Source organism: Helianthus annuus, chromosome 8 (genome assembly GCF_002127325.2).
Source record: "Helianthus annuus cultivar XRQ/B chromosome 8, HanXRQr2.0-SUNRISE, whole genome shotgun sequence".
Taxonomy (NCBI): Eukaryota; Viridiplantae; Streptophyta; class Magnoliopsida; order Asterales; family Asteraceae; genus Helianthus; species Helianthus annuus.
In genome coordinates, this window is record NC_035440.2 from 33,008,365 (window position 1) to 33,017,067 (window position 8,703).

The window sequence follows — 8,703 nt, forward strand, 5'->3', positions numbered from 1 at the left end:
AATGGTTAATCATGAGCTTGGTCCATGAGTAGAGTCTTGTCAAATAGGTTAATCCCTTTTAATGGTTCGGTCGTCTCTAATCTGTCACCGTGATTCGCAACAAGGAGAATGAGGTAGGGGTTACAAGATAAATGTTTAAGTAGTAAGTGTGAGTAAGTAGATTAGCATTTCCTACTTAAAAACAAAATTAGTAACATTCCACCCACTTTGCAACTTGCACGTGGAAGCAACACTGGACTGTGAGACTTGAAGGGATATGGTCCCAAATCTTGCACCAGGCTTGGGTGCAAGTGACCATCACCCGATTTACTGTCCCAACCGACAAAGAACATGCCCTAGTTCGTGCGGGCACGTGTGGACCCGGTTTGCTTTCCCACTCGGACAAAGGTGATATTCTTACCTTGGGTATGAAAATGCTGTCTTGGACAACATACACAGAATGCGGTAGTTGTTACTATCATCTGAATCCACATCTTCTACAACTGTCATGTTACTACATTCACCTTCTGTCAAACACATTTATGTGCTACGGTCCCACGCGGGCGCGCGGGGACGGCTAAAGAAGTGCAGAGTAATGTGTAGATGTGTTGACATATACATGTGCAACTCATCCAACACATGTTATGAGCTCCCGCAAGTGGAACTAACACCTTGACTTCTGTGGATACAACAAGTCCCAATCATGAGTCATCACCAACATTTGGCCTATACCAGTTATAATACAAAGCAAATCTCCATTCGGGCTCGATGAAATAAAAACATGTCATGGGTAGCTAACCCCCTGTTAAGCTACTAAACTGTGCAGTACCGAAAACTTGACTGTTGTATGTTGTTGTGCCCCGTATCAATGTCTATCATCATTGATAAAAGTGTCAAGGTCAATAGTTCACGCCCGGCTCCCAGCACGGTGTGAGGTTTGTCAAACCTAATAGCGCTATCAACTAATACCCTGTTTGCCAAACCCGGCAACTAATCGGTATAATGTGTGGGGACTTTCAGATAGATGTTTGTTTAGTACGCTAAAGACATGAAATGTAAACTGCGGTATTTATTTAGTAGTATTCCAATCCAGGAATATAAGGCGGTCTCAATCCAGGGATAGTAGTATTCCAATCCAGGAATATAAGGCGGTCCCAATCCAAGGATAGTGTGGTTCCCGATACCCGGGAATGCATGCTTTTAGTAAATGTGTGAACTCACCTTAGATTAACTCGGCATACTAAGAGTGTACGAGCTAGAATGGTCAACCGCGTCCTATTATAGTTACCAAAAGTATTAGGAGTTGTTTATGCAATTCACATAAGTCCTACACTTATCTAGCAATTAGCACGCGTACAAGTTGTTACAAATATTTCACCGTATGTTTTTCAAATGAGGGAGGGCTTTTAAAGGGTTTATGGTGCTGCGCAGAATGAACGAGGGTTATGAGTGCCTTCTTAGGTTATTGAATGAAAAATATTTACTCTCTACGTCCCATTAAAAATGTCCTATTTTGATTTTCAAAGTCTTTATTTATAAACTTTGACTTTAATTATATATTTTTTGTGTTATATAAAGCTTGATGAAAATTAACCTGATAAAAACACTTGTAAAACACACTCAAATCATATAACTTTCATCAAGTATTATCTAACACAAACAAAATTATTTAAGGTCAAAGTTTATAAATAAAGACTTTGAAAATGCAAAATAGGACATTTTTAATGGGACAGAGGGAGTATTATTTATGTCTTCTTTACAAGTTCATTCTGGCCCAGATTTAATATAACAAAACGATTCATTTTGCCATGTACTTTGTGAATCCCATGTTGAAGAAATGGTTAATTAGGAGGTTAGTCCATGAGTCGAGTCGAGTCTTGTCAAGTAGGGTTAATCTCTTCTTTCCTCGATCGATGGTTGGGTCGTCTCTAATCTGTCACCTGTACAGTGAAACACAATGTGACTCGCAATAAGGGGAATGGGGTAGGGGTTGTTCCTTGTTACCACCCTCCGTCGTGAGAATAAATATTTGTTTTTGAAGCAAGATAAATGTTTAAGTAGTAAGTGTGAGTAATCAGATTAGCATTACCTACTTAAAAACAAAATTAGTCCAGCATTCCACCCACTTTGCAACTTGCGCGTGGAAGTAACACTGGACTAGGGGACTTGAAGGGGTATGGTCCCAAAACTTGCACCAAACTTGCACCAGGCTTGGGTGCAAGTGAATAGGGGTGTTCAAAAAAATATGAATCCGAAACCGAATCCGAAATATCCGAATCCGAATTATCCGAATTTTCGGATATCCGAAAATTCGGATTCGGATACCAGTTTTGAAAAATTTCACTTAGTTCGGATATCCGATATCTGGAATGTTAAATTTTGTTATTTTTTAATTATTAATTTTATTTAAATATAAATATCATTTAGAGAAACCTTAGTCGGTTCGTTGCCTCCCTCAAACATCAGACCTCCAACTTTCTTTTCTAAATTCAATCTTTCAAGCCTAATCGGTTGAAATCAGACTTCCGACCACATAAGAATCGCAACAGAGGTAAGAACGAAGCCGAAACCAATAGATCTGAGCTCATTTTCAAAAAAGACGATCAAAAATACGCCGTCGTATGTGCGGTACTAAACGCCCGTCGCCGCCGGTGACATCCTCCTAGTTGGCCTTCGTGATTACCAGATTGATAATGCTGATTCGCCGATGAAATCGATGCGGAGGATACATTCTTGATAAAATCTAGTGTATGTGATTGATGTGTTAATTTTTTTTCTCCATTTTGTAATTTATGGATCTGTTTGGATATAGAATGGATTTGTGCAAGTGTCTAATCAAGAAGTTTGTTCTTGATTTAGTTGTAAAACATTATCTATTTGAATTTTTTTTTTGCTTTTAAGAATCTGAAATACATAGATGTTTATGTGCAAACTTATTATTTATAGATAAACGTAATCTGTTCTTCCATTGTATAAGATATTCATGCTTTACTTTTGATTTATTACTTTTTAGTTAACAATTTGCTGGATTGAAAAGATATATTTTGTTTTATTTTTATTTTGGAACAATTATTTTTAGAATTTCGGATATCCATTTCATTATCGGAACGGATATCCGAAATTTCGGATACCCGAACACCGAAATTTCGGATACGGATTCGGATAGTGAAATTTAGTTATCCGAAATTTCGGATATCCGAATTTCCGGATATCCGGTTTTGAACACCCCTACAAGTGACCATCCCCCCATTTACTGTCCCAACCAACAAAGAACATGCCCCGGTTCGTGCGGGCGCGCGCGGACCCGGTTTGCTTTCCCACTCGGACAAAGGTGATATTCTCACATTGGGTATGAAAATGGTTGTTTTGGACAACATACATAGAATGCGGTAGTTGTTACTATCATCTGAACCCACATCTTCTACAACTGTCATGTTACTACATTCACCTTCTGTCAAACACATTTCTGTGCTACGGTCCCGCGCGCGTGGGGACGGCTAAGGAAGTGTAGAGTAATGTGTTGGCATATACATGTGCAACTCATCCAACGCATGTTACGAGCTTCCGCAAGTGGAACTGACACCTTGATTTCTGTGGATACAACAAGTCCCAATCATGAGTAATCACCAACATTTGGCCTATACCAGTTATAATACAAAGCAAATCTCTTTAGTTTCTCTTTAACTTTTATACAATACATATTGCATTAAAAATCCATTCATTATTAAAACATTGAGTTAACGATAATTATACTAGATTCAAAACCTTCAAAAGACTTTCACTAAAGTTTCAAACCATATTGTTAAACACAACATACTTAACCTTCAAAACATTTCAAACCATATTTACAAAAGTGTGATAACACAACACCAAATTTGTAACAAAAGTAATTGTTTTCATTTGCGGAAGCTTCTTTGCGCGCGTGTTCGGTTCTCTAACATAGCTTGATCTTCATCCGCAAGTTCCTATAGTTATCTATGACCAAAAATCATCCAAAACATCATTTATATGAGTTTATAATATGATTAAACAAGTCCTAGATGTCAAAACATATCAAAACAACATTTTCCAGCACTAGGAAGCTGTCGCGTGCCGCGACAGGGGAGGACTAGGCCCTCGCGGGCCGCGAGCCCTGTCGCGTGTCGCGCAAGAGACAACGGGGGCTGTCGCATGGTGCGAAGGACCACTATTTCCAGTAGATTTCGTTTGAAACCTGCATTTTTCCCAGCCAGGCTTGATTTCACGAAAACAAGTCCATAACTTGTTCATTTTTGGTCCGATTTGAGTCACGTTTCTTTCTACGTGATCGTAATTAGATCATCTATAACATGGAATAAAAATCCAACATATGAATGAACAATTTTCGTAATTTAAACCCTCGGCTTATTTGAATTTTCATAATTATTCGACCCATTTCAAAGTATGAACCATAAAATTTGTTTATGAGCTCGAAACTTCTATGAGAACTACATACGCCAGCATACCTATAATTACGGCCAACACTTATAATGAATATCATTTCATAATCCATGATCATATCGAAGTTTTTAAATATGCAACCTTCATGGTTTGCATAAGAACATCGATTTGACTCGTTAGCTTGTTTAGCGACATCTATCGCCTTATATCACCAAAGATTTTATTTCTTTGGTTATTTTGACCCGTTTAGTGTATTAGCGAAATCCATCGCTTAAACAACCAAACATGTATGATTCAAGTCATTTTGACCCGTTTAGTCGTTATATTGGAATCCACCACTTTTTATTTTATACTACCGCTAATCTATAATTATTTCATTCGATTATTACCTACGGAAATCCTCCGTTTTAGTAATAATCAAACTTCATAAAGATTCGATTTTCATTCAAATTACAAAACGTAATTTACTAACAAAATATTACGAAGCGTATAGCTACGTACCTTTAAAGCCTTCCTTTCAACCGATTACCCGCTCCGCCTTGGTTACTAGACGATCCACCCAAATTGCCTATAAAATCCAATTCGGACATATCGCTTAGTATCCATATTTCTATATTCAACTTCCAATGTTTTCAACTAGTCAAATAAGTGAGTATTTCATAATTCTCACTTATTTCAAGTTCATGCAAGCATTTTATCCAACATCTTGTGTGCGGAATTAATATTCTAACACTATCATGTTCATGATTTATGTCTTTAACCATGTTAAAGTATAATATTTCAATTCATATGTCAAGAATACTATACCTAACACTAGAACTTGCATCATAACTATCAATTAACATCAAATATCACAAGAATTCAAGTATTCTTCACAAAACCCATATAACCTTATATGTTAATCATTGAATCTAATAGGTTATGATATGAATAAATCAAATTATGGTCTAATACTTATTCCTAACTTGTATTCATCATAATTTAACCATAATATCAATAATTCTTTCAAGAATTTCATTAATAGGAATCTACAAGAAATCAAAGTTTCACCAAATATCAAAATTAAGCATACATTTTGATCTCCTAAGGTTAGTGATCAAGATTCTAGCTTAGGATTGAATCCTAATTGAATTTCTTCTTTGATTTGGAGTAGAATTGGATGAATTAGGGTTTTAAGAACTAGAGTTCGCTCCTGGGTGTTTTGATCGAACAGGACACACACACGGATTGTGTGTTTTGAAGTTTATCCTGTATTTCAAAACCACTTTCCAATTTGGCACATTTGGTCCCTCTAGTTTCTAACTTTTATAGAATAGTTAGAATTCTTTGATTTCCCATATTTTATAACAAGATTTTAAATATATATATATATATATATATATATATATATAATTCAATATTTTTCAGGGTGTTACAAAATCTCCATCCGGGCTCGGTGAAATAAAAACATGTCATGGGTAGCTAACCCACTGTTAAGCTACTAAACTGTGTAGTACCGAAAACTTGACTGTTCTATGTTGTTGTGCCCCGTATCAATGTCTATCATCATTAATAAAAGTGTCAAGGTCAATAATTCATGCCCAGCTCCCAGCATGGTGTGAGGTTTGTCAAACTTAATAGCGCTATCAACTAATACCCTGTTTGCCAAACCCGACAACTAATCGGTATAATGTGTGGGGAATTTCAGATAGATGTTTGTTTAGTACGCTAAAGACATGAAATGTAAACAGCGGTATTTATTTAGTAGTATTCCAATCCAGGAATATAAGGCGGTCTCAATCCAAGGATAGTAGTATTCCAATCCAGGAATATAAGGCGGTCCCAATCCAGGGATAGTGTGGTTCCCGATAGCCAGGAATGCATGCTTTTAGTAAATATATGAACTCACCTTAGATTAGCTTGGCAGACTAAGAGTGTACGAGCTAGAATGTCAACCACGTCCTATTATGGTTACCAAAAGTATTAGGGGTTGTTTATGCAATTCACATAAGTCCTACACGTATCTAGCAAGTAGCACGCGTACAAGTTGTCACAAATATTTCAGCGTATGGTTTTCATGCACATGTTTACAACCTATGACATGAGATACGCTAATTATACCATCAATAAGCAAGCACGGACAACAAAATAGCAAGTTCGACTCTTGCACACGTTATAAACCATGCATAGTAAAATCACTGAAATTTGGCTGTTTTAGGAAGCTCGCTTACCATACTTGTGATGCTGTAAAAATTATGACACTTTTATAGGACGTAACCCTTAGTGGGGTTGTCCTTGTGTTAAATTTATTCAAAAATCCTCAATTACCCGATTGACCCGATTCCACTTGGAGATTTGTACCAACACCCAATATCTACTGTACAAATTTCATATTCAAACTCCAAATATTCACCGAGATATGACGTAAAACACAACACACAAAATCTGCAGAAAAATGCAGCTATGATTGCTGAAACGAAATAATTTATTTAAAATATCAAACGACATCCAAAAATTGTGATTCTAGCGCCATTTGAAGCGTATTTCAAAATGCTACACTTTGGACTCAAGAAATTTCAGTTTTAGTTAGGTTGTGACCCGGTTACAGTCGATGAAAGTGTGACAACCGGCACAAAACCGGTAACTTCCGTACACTTTAATTACTATTTAATGATTTCAATTATGTGCTTGAATGTCAACATTGACTGATTAGATGCTAAACAAGTGAATTCATGCACGTTGTATACTATAAAATATTGCTTTATGCATAAACGAGAGCGTTGCGTCAGAAACACTAGTAAACTCACCGGTAAGACACACTGTGTCAGCAGAACTGCAGAAAGCAGTCAGACGTTGGAATTAGGGCCTAGGTGTAGGTCCAACGACAAGAATACATTAAAACCCGAGAGTACATACAAGGTTTAATATATATACATTACGGAAGCAAAAATAAGCACTAAAAAGCACCTGAAACACACTTTAAGTGCAAAAATTTACATAATTCAGCTATAATCAGCATTTTGGCACTGAAGTATTATGTAAAAATGTCGTTTTATTATCCAGAATATTTCCCTAGATGTTGGGAATTGAAAGGGTACAAGAAAGGTACTTAAAAGACACTAAAAAGTGTAATTTAGCACTTTAACGAATCAGTACCTAACCGAACAACCGGATATCACCCGGAACATAAAAATATTGTCATGGACACTGTTTTTCTTTTTCTGAGCCAGTTAGGGTCCCCGAATACCCTAACACCTGTTATAACATGCAACACACATCATACACTAAATAAGCTCCTAATTTAACATAACTATGTCTTAATCATCTAGTTAGAAACAAACCGAATACCCCCCCCCCCATAATCGAGCTCGGTTAGTAAGAGGGGACAAACACTTACAACATTGATTATTTTAATCCCCTTTGCTTGATATCTTGACAACATAATACCCTTTGGTTAATTAGAAAGAATTGGCCTATAAGTATAAGCATATGTCCTTCATAACCTTCACCACACTTAAACAAAAATCAAACTCCTCTCTCTCCTTGCTCCTTTCGGCCGAGAATCACAAGCACACCACACCCATTTTTCGATTTTGATCAAGCTATTCCAAGTGTACTCAAGTGTGAAGGATCTCATACGAAGAAGCCCGGTGCTTACGGATTGCCAAGGACCTCTTTACGACGCTTTTAACCGCCCGTTTTTCGACTAGTTTCTTCCCTAGCCTCGAGCTAGTAGTAAGTGACTCTAAACGCCTTCTTGATCTATTCTAAGGTGGTTAATAAGAATTTTGTCGGTTGAAAATCATGAACATACAAGATCAAAGTCTAAAAGTCTACTTAAATGATGAACAAGATGGTTAATAGATGAATAATAGTGTAAAACTTGTGAAACTAGTTTTGCTATGATTATTTATCGTTGTTGATTGCTAGTGTTGGAATGGATCGTCATCAAACCACGCTAGATCATGTTCATGGAACATGAACTAGCCTTATGTTAAGTCGTAAAGTTATTAGATGATGAACCCTTTCAAACATAAACATGAACTTGTGTAAAAACAATTTTTCTTATGAAATGGAGTTCTAAACTAGTAGATCTGAGGATCTACAAGTGGTATTTTCGAAGAACCAAGTGTAAGGTGAAATCATATTTTTAAAGCCGGATCTTTCCTAAACAAAAGATGTTTTCATGAACAAACAAGTGTGTAAACACTTATGTAACAAAAGATTTAACAAAGAAATATTTTCGTAATCCTTGGACTAGAAGTTGTAAACTTGCATTTTCTTTAAAAATAAGATTTCCAAGAAACCGAATTTTTTTGAAAATAG